Source organism: Pecten maximus, chromosome 7 (genome assembly GCF_902652985.1).
Source record: "Pecten maximus chromosome 7, xPecMax1.1, whole genome shotgun sequence".
NCBI classification, from domain to species: domain Eukaryota; kingdom Metazoa; phylum Mollusca; class Bivalvia; order Pectinida; family Pectinidae; genus Pecten; species Pecten maximus.
Window position 1 is genome coordinate 31,126,605 of NC_047021.1, and position 17,077 is coordinate 31,143,681.

Here is a 17,077-nt window from a genome sequence, read left to right on the forward strand (position 1 = left end):
CAATGGCACACATGGCCCCCTATGAAGATAGAAGCAAACACAAGCACGATATGGCCACCAGGTGGTGCTTACCTAGGGAGGGGAATGAGGGGAAACCCCAGGGTCTATGTATGTATATATATACAGGCTGCAGGGGATTGTTGATAGAATGGTAGAGAACATGTGTCCTTGTTTTACTGAGAATCTCTACGTAAACAAAGAGGTGAGGTGCTGAAGCAGGCAGAGAGGTGGGTGTCCATCGGCCCAGGAAACTCACAAAGAATTCTCACCAGGAATTTGTTTAAAGAATGTTCTCACAGTTAAAGTTTGTGAAATTCTATATAACCTGTCAGGCTTTGGCATTGGCATAAGTTACAACACTGATGTTGAAAATGGTTTTACCTCCATTTCGGGACCATACTTTCACTTGTGCTGGTGTATAGATTCAATCAATATCAACCCTTGGGATGTACATATGTTTTAGGTAAGTTTCCTTTAAATTGCTGCAGTGCATGTAATCCAGATACTGTTCTTTATGTAAGGATAGAGTTTTATTTGTTGTACTTCTACAAATATGTTTATTTTCATAATAATGAAAGAAGAAGTTGTGTTAAATTCAACATTTGTCCATTTCATATAAAACATTTCTCACATATATGAGTTTATACATACACATCCCAGCTTACAGATGCTTTGATACAATACACTGTACCCATCTGAAGAAGGGTCAAGGTGCTTGACACCAGGAACTACTGGTATAGGGATAACACATCTGTGTGATCTTGTCCTGGTTAGTCTGTAGTTGTATAGTAAGGTTTGAACCTGACTTGTGGGACAACCTGCCTCAAGTTGAGAGGTCACCTGTGTGAGGGACCATATCTGTGCTGGTGATAACTTACTGTATTTTAGAACATTCTGTCTTGCATGACAACCTGTGTTTGGGTGTGAAAAGTTTATCATCTAGCTACTCTATGAGGTGAATAAGATACATCTAAAAAGATCACTTTCTTATTTTTTTTCTGGCCGAAGTTTACCTGTTGTTTGGAAATTCTTGATCTCAAATAGTTGCTTGTGTAGTGAGACTTCCTGCTATTCGAGTCTTAAAATAGCATCTCCCTTGAGTGGCCACTTTTCCACAGTGACCACCTGTCCTGAGGGACCAGTTGTCCTGAGTGACCACATGTCCTGATCAAGTCCTGAGTGACCACTTGTTGGGTATTGTTCCCAGACCATGTAGCAGTAATTCACTGTAACTCTACATGCTGTGTGATGGATGGTGGGAGGAAAGTGTGTTGTTTGGGGTCAGTAAGAGCCAAGGTGAGTTGGTGCTGTACTCCCTGTGGTCTCATTAACCTTACGCTGGTGTGTGGGGATGATTACTTTCATCATGAATTCTATGGCTCCTTTTACACATTTTAATGTTTCACTTCCTCGTCAGGTTATTAATTACGGTAATGCTATTTTGTTTTCACCACGTACCCCCCAAAAAACTGCAAGCACCAACGTTTTGCTCAGTGCTGTTAATTACGATATTTTCATCTAGATCTTGATCACCGGAAAGCTTTGAACTTTGCTGGTCACCAATAGCATGTGATCTCTGCCACATGATCAGAAAGTCCCGTCCCTGTGGTAAATGAAAACGAAATATTCTAGTCCCGATGGTAAATGAAAACGAGATACAATGTAGAATTTATAGGAAAAGTCCGCAGACATGTTTAATAATGCAAGCTTCCATGGATGTGTGTTGCTTGTTAATTATCTCTGTTTCGGGATAAATACAAACATACACATGCTATCATGGTAAGTCGTACTCTTAGCTATCCCTATGTTTTACCATGATGCCAAGTTATTTTGTATGGCATTTGGTTTTTGCGATCTGCTTAATAATAAAACTCCTCCGTAGCTAATTTTGATTTTGATACTGATAGGATATGGGCGATTTTCATCAAAAATATGCCTATTTGTAACTCCGTTCATACCATGCATAATGGATAGACAATCTAATATTACCAACTTCTGTTGGCCTGCAGCAGTCCTGTTTTGGAGTACCTTGGGGAACCCATGGCAGGTGACTCCGTAGCTTTTCACGTCCAATCCAGGTATATAAAACCCTTGTTACCTAGGTGATTGGAGTGTGATTCACTACCCTACCCCACAACCCCATAGACTATATATGATTCAGCACCAAATTTCCAAATATCCATTACCAGTCGGTATAAACCGCAGGTCATCAGCCACAAAGGACTTAGTACTGAATTTCCCATAGTTATAAAGCTGTCGCCACGTACAGTTAAAAAATCATTCTACTTAAATATCTCGTAACTGTTTTTGTTCTGTGTATGAAATTATATTACCTGTGTGAACTGAATAAAAAATCGCCATTTTCACGGTTCTATTTTGTAACAGTTAAATCGATTCAATTTGTTGGCTCTTTAAAGTTGCAGACTGCTTCAGTGGGTTAGTCAACCTGGTATTTGTGTTGGTGTGCAGGCCCCCTCCTACAGTGTGGTACTGTCTGGTAATGGGATCAGCCTCTAATTGGCTGTGTAATAGGACAGGCAGATCAAATCTCTTAACAATAACAACTTTGACCTATAGGTCCTTCTGTAAACTACTAGACTCAGTTTTTATGAGCGTTTGGTGTATTTTGTTACCCTGAAATATATCTGGTATAATTACGAAGCCTTGATCAGTTACAACACGATTATGTTCCCCTTTTGTGTGTTGGACTTTTAGATAGAGGAAAAAAAAGAGATGTCTGACGCATTGAGTACTTAAGGCTTTCGTAATTGATGTTTTGTCTTCTTTAGAAAATTTTTGTTACATCTCCTAAAAGGGACATAATTACCAGGCATGAAATCGGTTTTTAACTACCTTACATTGATATCGTTTTATCTACAACAAAGTGCCTGTTTATTTATGGAATGCAACTTTTTACAGCCCTATATGACCTTGACAACAGCCTTTTTGTACTGTATCATGTTTAATGTACATAACATCGCTTGGTTGTCATGGTTTCTGATCTGAAATAAAAATCAATTAACGATCAGTAAAAAAGTAAATCTAACTTAATAAGTACAAATTACCTTTTATATATTAATTCAATAATATAATTTTTATTTTTAGTGAAAAAGAACTTTAAGAAAACCTTAAATCTAAATTATTATAGTACAGACTGAATTTTGTGCCATAATTATTTTTGAGGAAGTAACGGTTAATACAAAATGGGAGTTTCAGGAATCTGTGTTGGAGAATATCAGTGGATCATAAACTGCCTCATCCCTGTAACTGCTTGATCAATAAATATCCTTTGATATGTTGTATATGTTGAGATAAGGATACTACGAGTCTGATATATGTTGAAGAAATGCAGATGTCGTAGACCGTTTATCTTAGCTCTGACAAGGGAGACAACTTTGGCTTATTTAGAACAGCTGGAAGTCCAGTGTTGCTGTTGAAAACTGGACAGGACATAGAGAACATACAGGATATTATTTGTGAGATTTGTCACAAGGACATATATCAGGCCTCGCATTCAAAATCAGTGAGGGGTTCAAAAATGGCCTTATATACCAACCCTTTCAAACATTTGAAGTATTTCAATTTTTGTTGGTTTTTTTTTTCAAATATATGCATCTTTTTTTATTAAAACATTTGTCATATAAATACCAACATTTTGGTTAAATAGGAAAATTGAAAATTAACATAAATGTATATTGTCTAAAACAGGAGTTAGGAGATTTGAATAAATATATCATTAAGTTGTAAAATCATGAGTAAAACATTGATTTTTTTTTTCAGTACTATATTATGTAAATCAGGTTAAGTATATGTTTTGTGATAATAGTCATTTGCATGTGTTACATAATTTTCAAGCAAAATAATATCATGAATATTTACCAAGCCTAATGAAACAAGAACTCTTTGTTCCTTTTCACAAATTCACCCAATTTTGTCATCAGAAGAATAGTGGCAGAAATATTTACAAAAATTCAGTGTTGTAGATTATTAGAGAAATGTTCCAATTTGTGGGTCTATGTATCTGTAGGCCCTGTTACCATGTGCTGGTGCCTTGTGAAATTTTGCCAGAATGATTAACATTGTTTAAAGCAGCGGCGTAAATTTATCAACTGGCGCCGTGAATAACGACACCATCACATGCACGCCATGATGTTTGAGCAGAGAAAAGACATGCGTGCATGATGCAACAGATAAATTGCAGACAAGATTTTTTCCCAGTTTTGTCAAATTGATAGCAAAGACGCCCAATAACTTTTAAATTGTGTTTAGCCATTCATTTCTCATTCGTTCTCGTTTAAAACTTATTTATGTGACTACAGTTACTTCTATCACGTTACCATGGTTTCTCGACAAAAAACTCTGCTACTATTTGAAACCCATATTATATCATCAGAGTTAAATATGGTGAGAAGGTCTGGAATGTTCAGGTCAATATAGCACAAGGTAATATTACAAAATTGAAAATATCTTCATAATTTTAAATCCAACAGGCTGACCTTGGTTAAATGTTTGTGCTGATAAAACTGTAGTCAAGTAGACAATGATCTTGTGTTAAAGTCAGTAGTCACAAAACAGATTTGGTTACTGTGTGTATAACTGGTTATTTTACAGCATTTATTACAATTTTGTACCTACATTTAAAAAAATGAAAAAAAAAATGCAGTTGCTATATTTAGGTTACACGAAAGTTGTAATCAATAGTTTCTAATTTCCACTGATCTGATTCATGTCAATGTTTTTTTTATTTCAAATCAGTAGTAAATTCATACGGAGGATATTTTCAAAGGAAGTTTTCGGGTAAGATATCCATTCAGTACATGTATCATGGCAACAGAAAAGCCAAGATCCAGGCCCTTGGGACCCCTATAGTGTGATTCACCATCCCCTAACCTTCACATTGTGTGGGTTTCATTTTCTCTGTCATTTAAATTAAGGCAAATCTAGTGCCATCATGGGACCAGTAACTTGTATAGATCTGCCTATCTGCAGACATAGAGCCAGCGAATAATTGCATTTTACTTGTTTTCAAATATTTTTTGTTGCCATGTTGGAATTGGCAATGTAATACTAACTACTGCATGTACTAGAGAGCCCTAAACTACATATATACTACCAATGTACAACAAACCCAACCCAGTGATTACCACCACATCACAGTCCCCACCCAGTGATAACCACCACATCACAGTCCCCACCCAGTGATAACCACCACATCACAGTCCCCACCCAGTGATAACCACCACATCACAGTCCCCACCCAGTGATAACCACCACATCACAGTCCCCACCCAGTGATAACCACCACATCACAGTCCCCACCCAGTGATAACCATCAAATCACACCTCCACCCAGTGATAACCACCACATCACATCTCCCACCCAGTGATAAACCACACATCAACAGTCCCACCCCAGTGATTACCACCACATCACAGTCCCCACCCAGTGATAACCACCACATCACAGTCCCCACTCAGTGATTACCACCACATCACACCTCCCACCCAGTGATAACCACCACATCACACCTCCCATCCAGTGATTACCACACCACATGACAGTCCCCACCCAGTGATTACCACCACATCACAGTCCCCACTCAGTGATTACCACCACATCACAGTCCCCACCCAGTGATAACCACCACATCACAGTCCCCACCCAGTGATAACCACCACATCACAGTCCCACCCAGTGATAACCACCACATCACACCTCCCACCCAGTGATAACCACCACATCACAGTCCCCACCCAGTGATTACCACCACATCACAGTCCCCACCCAGTGATTACCACCACATCACAGTCCCACCCAGTGATTACCACAACATCACAGTCCCCACCAAGTGATTACCATCACATCACAGTCCCCACCCAGTGATTACCATCACATCACAGTCCCCATCCAGTGATTACCACCACATCACAGCTCCCATCCAGTGATTACCACCACATCACAGCTCCCATCCAGTGATTACCACCACATCACAGTCCCCACCCAGTGATTACCACCACATCACAGTCCTCATCCAGTGATAACCACCACATCACAGTCCCCACCCAGTGATTACCACCACATCACAGTCCCCACCCAGTGATAATCACCATATACAGGTCTCACTTAGTGATTAACAACACATTGAGCTCCCATCTAGTGGTTCCAATCACATCACAGTTCCTACACAGTGGAAATATTGCATGAGAAGCTATCAGAACTGTGAAATGACTACACTTTTTATGCAAGACTGGAGAACTGTGATTGATTTACTTGTTCTTACCTTATGTAAATAATTGATGCATTTGACACTGTGTTAGAATGAGTCTGGCCTGTCTCACCTCTATTGCAGGTATTTATCTCACCTGTAATACAGGTGTGTACTACAGGTGAGTTCCCATCTGTATCAGATCTTCAGCATCTGAAGCCCTGATACATTGAGCCTGATGACATGTAAGATGTAGTTTACCTACACAAGCACAGGGGTGTTCAAATTCCCTGATTACAGGTATCTACAATCATGACAGGTATGCTTGGATCTGATTGGTTGCTCCAGTAACCTCAAGGGAGTCATTTGAACTCCTCATGCACTTTCCGTTTCTGTAAATTTGTTAAAAAAAGTGAGCATCTAATGAGACATTAGAAAGAATAGATCAACTTGATGCAGAGTAAACAGCTTCAGAAAATAAACACAATACTCAAAATACAATAAATAGCTATAAATACCAACAAAATGGAGTTAATAACAATTTGTTTTCCCCACAGAATCATTGCCATGGAAAATGCTTGATAATCTTTTAACCTACAAATGTTTAAAAATATCATCGCAATAAAAGTGTTCGCACATTATTCCTTTGCGACAATGAAAACATGATAGGTCGAGTTGATAAGATTCTAGAATATTGCATTTGTGTATTTCCTCTTGTAACGAGTAGAAATGCTGTTGGCTTTTAGTGAACAGAATAGAATGAGAGACTAATTTGTTCTGTGAAGTTTAATGGTTCCCTGGGGAGTCAGACAGTGCAGCCTCCCATCTCAGTAGATAATATCCTGCCAGATGTTGCAAGGTTTAACAGCCCAGAGCTAATACTACAAATTGACAATATAAAAGGCAATTTCTTTAAGTCAAATTTGAAAAATTGCTGAAATTTCATTCAATCATTGACACCCAAGTGTGGTTTTGTCGGCAAGTGGTATAGGAATACACCAGTGTCGATCTTCTTGATGACATCACCAACGACCTCATCAGCACCGCATCTGACCTTGAAGGGTCATGTGACTGGGTACAGAGGGTGGTGGTGGGGGGTAGTATCATTGGCCAGGGGGAGGGGTGTCTACTTTAAGGTCCTAATGACATCTGTCTCCATTTCATTCTGCCAGATTACAGAGGCATGCCAGACACAGGGCATCAAAGGGTCTAGATTGTCTCCCACTCGAGTCAAAGGGGCAGGCACAAGTCAAGGGGCCCTGAGATTGTCCCCTGTCACCCTGTGAAGGGACCAGCCCTACCTTGGTTTCCTGTGTTTATTATCCCCAAGGGCTAGCTGATAGGGCACTAATGTGTGTTAACGGTGTGAGATTGGTGATTACTGTTCAACACAACCATAAAACAAAGGCACTGCTTTTGTTGTGATTGGTGTGTTGTATGACACTATGGGGAGATAACTCTGGGAATGGGGGAAACGTTGGGTAACAATGACAAAAGCTTCAGATGTAGATCAGCACAAATATTGGAGACCAAATCTTATGTATTGATTAACAAGATTTTTATTTTATAACCGTTAAGTTAACGTAACTTTGAGCGTATACAGTGGAGCTGTAGAGTATAGAGTTGTCCAGATTATACAGGGTTACATAGAAATGTATACAGTGGGACCTAGTTGTCTGGTTTATACAGGTGTCCAGATTATATATGGTAACATAGAAATGTATACAGTGGGACCTAGTTGTCTGGTTTATACAGGTGTCCAGATTATACAGGGTTACATAGAAATGTATACAGTGGGACCTAGTTGTCTGGTTTATACAGGTGTCCATATTATACAGGGTTACATAGAAATGTACAAAGTGGGACCTAGTTGTCTGGTTTATACAGGTATCCAGATTATACAGGGTTACATAGAAATGTATACAGTGGGACCTAGTTGTCTGGTTTATACAGGTATCCAGATTATACAGGGTTACATAGAAATGTATACAGTGGGACCTAGTTGTCTGGTTTATACAGGTGTCCAGAGCATACAGGGCTGCATAAAAATGTAAATTTCGGGTCTAGTTGTCAGGTTTATACAGGTGTCCAGATTATACAGGTCACAAAAATGTATAGAGTGGGACCAAGTTGTCTGGTTTATACAGGTGTCCAGATTACACAGGGTTACATAGAAATGTATACAGTGGGACCTAGTTGTCTGGTTTATACAGGTGTCCAGATTATACAGGGTTACATAGAAATGTATACAGTGGGACCTAATTGTCTGGTTTATACAGGTGTCCAGATTATACAGGGTTATATAGAAATGTATACAGTGGGACCTAGTTGTCTGGTTTATACAGGTGTCCAGATTATACAGGGTTACATAGAAATGTATACAGTGGGACCTAGTTGTCTGGTTTATACAGGTGTCCAGATTATACAGGGTTACATAGAAATATATGGTTTAATGAATGTATGAGGGGGGCCTGGATGGATGAGAATTTATCTATGATATTTGACAGTGTCGCTTAGACCATAGGACATTTTGGTGAGACAGTCCAAACTTGTGTGGTAGACATTATGGGGTTAAATCTCCCACCTGTCCGTGTCTAATTGATACAATTACAGCCACTATGGAACATGTTACTCTGCCATAAATGTCCAACACAAATTGACACATTTATGGCAGCACAAGTTTCTCTGTCATAACTCATAGCTATCCCAGTCTCGCCCATGTCACGGCTTTATGCCAATGTATCCTCTATAATGTCTCAATCAACTGCGATTGTGTTGGATCCGATACAATCAAAATTCCACTCAGTATCATTTACAATGGCTTGGTCCAGATATTTTATCTGCTTGTTCAGTGTGTTCTTTGTATAGTTGTAAGATCTGAATCCTTTAATGGTTAATTTTTGGGTTCAAAATTGTATTGGTCTCTACCTGATTTAAGTGTGATCCTTAATTTCAGAGTGTACAGATTTCATTGGGACATCAGTTTTTGTGTTTGGAGATAGGTTGACTATGTTATCAATGTCATTGGGGTATTCTAGTGTTAACAGTACCTGTTTGGGACTAAATACAAATTCATTGAATTTATTGGGTTTATATAGGAATTTATTGTCGGTCATTTGCAACCTCTCAGACAATATGCTAATACCATTGACAGCCTAGGACAAAAATCTATTACCGCCATTGAAACACCATTAGCAACAATCGGACCTATGCTTCTCCAGACGCTTTTGATAGGTCTACCACTGGGAAAATATTACGCAGTAATTTAAACATATAATTCATAAAGGACTTAAGTGTGTTGTGAGTTTGTGTAGATACGGGGGTACTTAAACACTGGACGTTTGGAGATAAGTGTACCGAGGCTTAGTAATAATATCCTAATATGGAATCGCATCTTGGTGACCGATGACAAATCCCGGAAAATTTCGGCCTTGTGTTTTCCTAAGTCGTCTGCGTTGTATCAAATGTCCTATACTAATGATGTGTAAACAATTCTGAGGAATTCAATTATTCCTCGCAAACACTTTTATCCAGCACTCTCGTCCTCAATCATCGATCCGACTAGGAAAGAAGATTGTTTATTGATCATAACTTTCATGGATCGGGGGTCCCTATCTCCGGAGTTTCCACGTCAGGTCATTCCTGGGTTTGGTGGTCTCCACACATAGAGTAAAGAGGAACACTTCACAGGTATGATAGCGACAGGGATAGTTTAGATACAGGGTCAATCAGCTTTAATTCCTTCATTGATGGTCAGGTTTATTACACTAACAGTTAGGTGTTTAATGTGGACACTCGTAAAACTCTGGATAAGAAGGAGAGAATACCCCAATGGCAGATATAACTCTACATACATGCAGTATCACTATGTTATAGACATGCAATGTAATTTGGAATCGCCCTCATCAGATCAATGTTAATCTGATCAAGGACGTCTGCCTTCATAAGGTGTCCATACTACCCAGAGGGTAACTGGTCAGTTAATTGGTCATTCAATTTGGCCTAATCGGGTAAAAGGGTCAGAAGTCCTGAACCCTACAGATTGGGGCCCAGTGTCTGAGTAAAAGGAAGTACTGGTATGTCGTCTGTAAGACACCCATATCCACTGTCAAATTGGATATACCTGTAGGAAGTCTGGCCATACTTGTGATATTATACTCTAGTACTTAGTTAAAGGTATATATATAAAAGTTTTTTTAAATGTTCGGAACCTGTATTGATCAGTGTTGATACAAAACCATTTTCGTTCTTTTTGACAGGTTTGTTCCAGCACTGATATTGTGGAATATTACCAGTACCATATTCAACACCAATTTCTCTAAGCTGGTAAGTATTTCAATTTTTTTTTTTTTTACCTGTGTTAAGTGTTTACCTGTGGATTTGTTTGTGGTCAGAGACAAACACTCAGATCTTATCCATTATCCAGGGAGTTAAAAAAGTAGTGCAAAGTCATTCTCCTTCTACAGACACTTAACAGTACATAGCTAAAGTTTAACTTGCCTGCATTGTGAATTACAAATCGTATTGATAATCCAATATTCTGGTAGTTTGTGACCTTGGAATAGTATTCATTACTACAGAAGACATGTTTGTAAGTGATCACATGTCCCTATCATTTCCACTTTGAGTTTGAATATGATAAGTCTCTAGTTTTGGACTAGAGCCTACATTTTTTTTATTCCATAAATATTTGGAATTCTCCAGTGCAAAATGTTGGTATCAAACTGATTTAGACATGCTCTATGTATACGAGGTGTAATGTAATGTTTAGGCAACGAAAAGGTCTGACTAAATATAAGTAACAGTTCAAAACCCTCCAGGTTTGAAATCTACATAAATTGGAGATCTCCAGGGATTACTTATTCAGGCATACCACAGTTTAACAACAGTTTTAAAATCCTGATCATTTCTGGTAAAAGTAACACGACAAAGTTTGCAAAACTCTCACCAATCTTCTCCTACCTGCCTATTTTACGGAATACAAACAGGTTTTTTTAAGTAAAGCAGAAATGAAAGTAAGCAAATGACCTTTGAGCCACTGTGCCCAGTTAACAAATTTTGACTTCTCTCTTACAGATGTGGTCAATACATGGTAAAAGATCTAATGTTAATATACAGAGAAATACTTTAAAACTTTGACATGACATTGTATTTGAGATGTCAATCATTGTTTTTTGGAAAATCCTGGATGATTAAGTAAATATGCAGGTTTTGGATTCTGTAGAGATTGTTTATTTTTTTGCAAAATTTGAAACGAACCATAAGTTTCTTTGTGAATTTAGTGCTTAAGGTTTTTGAAATTTTGTTTATCATCAAAAATAGCCAAAAAATAATTTAAAAAAACTAAACAAAGAAAATAACTTTTGTAGTAAATATCTGAAGTTGTATCATTTCAAAAGTGGAAGCAGAGCATGGATTCTCTTAACTTATATGAGAAACATGTTTTAAATTCCTCTGTCTATTGAGTAAAGGAAGTGGTGACGTCTCCGAGTCGTCGTCTCCGAGTCGTTGACCTTGGATATTTCAAGGATAAGAGGGTGTCTGTAACTACGGTCCCAATTGGCTGCTTCCTCATAAACACTAGCAGCGTTAAATGCCTATTTTCTGCCCAAAATCCAATTATGCTATCTTAACTGAAGGTGTATTGATTGAAGTGACCATGAAGATCAGGCGCAAAGCATCTTAGACACTGCTTCTTAGACATACTATGGCATATGAGATGAAAATCTCAAAGATTCATTTTACCAATATTACACATTGTGATGAAATTATATCTCTTCATGGAAGAAAAAAGTTTCACTTAAGGGCAGAGATTTAAGTGATATGATATATGGGAGGATTCGTTACATGTTTGATGCGTTTCCAAATGGAGAAACCAGAGTTGCATTTCATATCTGACAGAATGGTGATGTATGCACCACGCTCCATCGGTAACCAACCCAATGGCTGACCAGGAGGCAATGACATGGTCAATTGACCATTTAACAGCTGTTTTCACTATCCAGCATGTAATGTCTTTACCATGAAATTGAACCTCCTGGTCCCCAAGTCAGCTCTGATGGCGGAAACTATAGAGTGGGGAAGAGGTGGTATAAAATAGGTGGAGTGAACTAGAGGTGGGGAGGGTTAGTAGAAAGGGGGGGGGGGGGGGAAGAGGTTACAGAAAGGGAGTCTGGAAATATAGGGAGGGGGGCAGGATGTACAGAAATCGAGAGAGAACAATTGTCTACTAGTGTACAAAATTTCAAGAAAATCCATTGAGAACAAAGAATTTGGCAAAATTCAGGAAATATATAGTAAAGAACTATTTGTCCCAATACCAGGTACTTCTTGTAGTTTGTTATTGGGGGGGGGGGGATAAAAGTGTGAGTGGGATCAGCTATTTGATGTACAGAGGGGGAAGGAGATGATGAGGGAAGGGATGAGATATAGATATGTGAGATATAGGAGGAGGAGGAGAGGAGGGGGGAGAGGAGGAGTGGGAGGGGGGGGGGGGGAGGTGTCGGAGGAACAATATGATGTATGGTGACCGCACTAGTGGTTGGTTCATTAGAGTTTAACAGTTCCCTTACTACCCCCATAAAAACCACCAAACAACTTGGATGATGGAAGTTTTAGGGTTTTGTACTGATAGTGTCTTTGTGTCTGAACTTCCTGGTAACAGCTGTTGGATAGATATATCTGTATATTTACTTTCTCTGAATTCTCCATAGTTGTATATTAAAATGTGCCTCCTCTGTAGCAGGATTTCAGTCATCAAGACTTGGATGTTAAACGTCTTATGTCTAGTAACATGTAGTGATGTTAAAAGGAGAAAGAATAATAATTAATCTGTGTTTCTTATCTGTTGTAAAAAGTTTTATCTAAGACAAATATCGGAAACCAGAAATTATTTTTGAAAAAAATTTAAAATGATTCATTAGTTATTAAAAAATAACCAAAAAAATAAAAAGAATATAAATAAAATAAGAAGATAAGCAGATATTTAAAAGATATGCTTTAGATTATGAAACATTTATGGAAACAACTTTTGGTATTTCGGTTGACAATCAAACAAAGGCTCTCAATTTGTTTGGTAGTGGGGATCTGTTACAAAGGACTCAGTCTTGGTATGGTTGATATTGTAGTGATCAAGATTTCATACTCTCAATTTAATTGTTGGGTAGACATTCAGTCCACATCCATTCTCCAAATCACTGCTCCCAGAAACCAATTTGTGTTAGGTCTTCCGTGCGAAGTAGGATAGATGAAGCAAAATGAATCCTTTATATTTGTAATAAAAACCTAGTTCCATCTTATCAAGGATTTGATATTGTTATCGATTAAAAAAAAACTTCCGATGGGTTATCTGGAAATCACTTAACTGTAGAGGATATTGCAATCTCAGTGAAATTTGTTTTCTTGAGGTTTTTTGTGATGTTTTCTAATTTGTTTGTTAAATAGCATGTTTACTGGTAAAACGATTTACAATTCAGACAAAGGCAGGTCTCACATGTTTGTTCTAATTGTTAAAAAACTTGCATCGTTTCCAAAGCCGATGACTCGACAGGAAATGAGATCTAGAATTAACACATGATTAGACAAATTGCAGTACGGGGTGGTCCGAGCCAGTAATGTTCACATGCAATAGCCATTGGCAACCTCCTTTGCAGCTAAATTAGAGAGAAAAAGGATTTAGCAGATGCCTTACTGCCATATGAATGGTTAGGTCTGACCATTAGGGCAGTATTTCAGGACTCACTTCACTGTCCCATAGCCTTCTGTAATATCTATCGCTCCCTTGGGGGCGAGACGGGGAGATCTCATCCCAAGGGAGTACCTTTTAACCCCTTGGGGGCTAGACAGGAAGATCTCACCCCGAGGGAGTACCTATCACCCCCTTGGGGGCGAGACAAGGATATCTCATCCCGAGGGAGTATATATCACCCCCTTGGGGGCAAGACAGGGAGATCTCATCCCGAGGGAGTACCTATCACCCCCTTGGGGGCGAGACAGGGAGATCTCATCCCGAGGGAGTACCTATCATCCCCTTGGGGGCGAGACAGGGAGATCTCATCCCGAGGGAGTACCTATCAACACTTTGGGGGGCGAGACAGAGGAATCTCACCCTGAGGGAGTACCTATCACCCCCTTGGGGGCGAGACAGGAAGATCTCATCCCGAGGGAGTACCTATCACCCCCTTGGGGGCGAGACAGAGGAATCTCACCCTGAGGGAGTACCTATCACCCCCTTGGGGGCGAGACAGGAAGATCTCATCCCGAGGGAGTACATATCACCCCCTTGGGGGTAAACAGGGAGATCTCATCCCGAGGGAGTACCTATCAACCCTTTGGGGGCGAGACAGGGAGATCTCATCCCGAGGGAGTACCTATCACCCCCTTGGGGGTAAACAGGGAGATCTCATCCCGAGGGAGTACATATCACCCCCTTGGGGGCGAGACAGGGAGATCTCATCCCGAGGGAGTACCTATCAACCCTTTGGGGGCAAGACAGGGAGATCTCATCCCGAGGGAGTACCTATCATCCCCTTGGGGTTAAACAGGAAGATCTCATCCCGAGGGAGTACCTATCAACCCCTTGGGGGCTAGACAGGAAGATCTCATCCCGAGGGAGTACCTATCACCCCCTTGGGGGCGAAACAGGGAGAGCTCATCCCGAGGGAATATATATCACCACGAGGGGGGATATTTAAGTTGCCAAACATGACGTTTGCTGCTTGCTTTTTAGAATCTTACCCTGGGGGTTGAGATCTCTTGTCTCACTCCCAAGGGGGTGAATGATTATTATTCTCTTATGTCCAGTTTTAGAGAAAAGGAAGATCTCACACTGTTTGATTGTGGATATACATGTCCAGGTTTGGAGATGGTTCAGTCTGATCAGAAGGGACAACACTATCACCTAATTTAGGAATTCATCCCACTATTATCAGGAACTACCACACTGTCCGATAGACAATCTGATTTGCCTTGACCATTCAGTTGCCAGATGTTTAGAATTTCTGTTGTGCTACCAATTTAACTAAAAGGCTGGTGATACAAATTAGCAGACCAGACCATTGGAAAGGTTAATGAGGCACAGATACAAAAACTGCCTACAAATGCTGAACTGTAACATTTCAAGTGTTAATGAGTTAATGTACAGGAAAATACTTCAGTGGAGAAAATCTTTAATAAATTTGAGATGTTTGAAACAATCTTTAATTCCAAAAGAATGGAAACTATGATACAGTGATATGTTGTAATTTTTAATCTTGATTCAAAACTACAACAGTCAATGTACTTTATAGTTATTTAACAGGTTTTATGTTGCAAGCAGGCACAATCCGGATGTCTCTATGTCAAGTGAAACCTACAAGACATTTTCATCAAGCTCTCCTTTCAAAGAGAGATCCAAAAATAACCTCTTAAATGATAAAAATAATGACATCTACAAAACTCAACTAAGTGAAAGAATATATTGAAACAAATCTAAAATTAAAAATAACAAAAAATCTCTTCAATTTAAAAATAAGTATTTATAAATCAGCCCAGAATCCCAGCTTCATCAACAGATGGTTTTAAATTGCTGAATAAGGGTCAAAAAGTTGAACACATGAAAACTATCTCTTTCTTCATCCATCCTGTTATTTTTGTGGTTAATATATATTTCATTCCAGGGAACATCTGCAATTTGTGGATTTTTTAGTATAGTTCAAGGATTTCCTTGCAACATTTAAAGTTGAAATGTTTAATTGCCGAATGGATGACTTTACATCCCAGATGTAATTACGTATCAGTATGTTTCGTCTTTGGGAGTGCATGCAAATATTTTTCAAAGAAAATATCTGTTATTTCCATGATGACATCACCAAAAATCTGTATTGTGTGTGGAAAACTTCACCGAAACAGGATGTTGTGAGAAAATGTGCATATAAAATTACAAAAAAAAAAACCAAGATGGAAGAGATGTTTTGTTCTAACTTTGGTCTATCTGTTGTTATCACTTCTAAGAATCTGATGGGGTGTGAATCAAATTAAATCGGACTTAAATGGTGAGGATGGTGGAGTATGGGAAGATAGTGGTTATTGAGTCTGAGAACTTGTGATATATTACCGCCAGCTAGTAAATTCTGGATTTTTATCAGGTAAATAAACTTGACACATGCTACAAAGAGCTGACTGCTTTCCACCTGTTTCTCTTCACGAAGAACAAAACCCTAGGTAATGGAGCATGGTTCCACCCCTGTCGTTAATCTTATTCTTCCACCCTCTCTTTCTATCACTCTGTTATTCTTCCTCTCCACCTCAACATTTACTGTATCTTATTCTTCCAATTCCCTCTCTCCACCTTTAATCTTAATCATTCTTCCACTCCCTAGCTCTCTCCATCATTTATCTTATTCTTCCACTCTCTCTTTCTATCGCTCTGTTATTCTTCCTCCCATCTCAACATTTACTGTATCTTATTCTTCCAATTCCCTCTCTCTAGCGTTAATCTTATTCTTCCACTCCCTAGCTCTCTCCATCATTTATCTTATTCTTCCACTCTCTCTTTCTATTGCTCTGTTATTCTTCCTCCCATCTCAACATTTACTGTATCTTATTCTTCCAATTCCCTCTCTCCACCGTTAATCTTATTCTTCCACTCCCTAGCTCTCTCCATCATTTATCTTATTCTTCCATTCCCTCTTTCCATCACTCTGTTATTCTTCCTCCCCATCTCAACATTTACCGGTTTTTATTCTTCCAATTCCCTCTCTCCAGCGTTAATCTTATTCTTCCACTCCCTAGCTCTCTCCATCATTTATCTTATTCTTCCACTCTCTCTTTCTATCGCTCTGTTATTCTTCCTCCTCATCTCAACATTTACTGTATCTTATTCTTCCAATTCC

At 39.0% G+C, this 17,077-nt stretch overlaps 1 protein-coding gene across 3 annotated transcripts in view; it reads left to right on the plus strand.

Annotated features, from left to right (window-relative positions):
- Nucleotides 1-17,077, plus strand: part of LOC117330562 (plexin-B-like) — a 129,583-nt gene that overhangs the window by 25,037 nt on the left and 87,469 nt on the right. For 2 of the 3 annotated variants that reach the window (XM_033888964.1, XM_033888962.1), the window contains exon 2: nucleotides 10,466-10,532. The gene's annotated coding sequence lies outside the window, so the exon portion shown is untranslated. Of the gene's footprint in view, nucleotides 1-297; nucleotides 464-10,465; nucleotides 10,533-17,077 lie in introns of those variants that run through there. The other variant, XM_033888963.1, reaches the window with a different exon arrangement.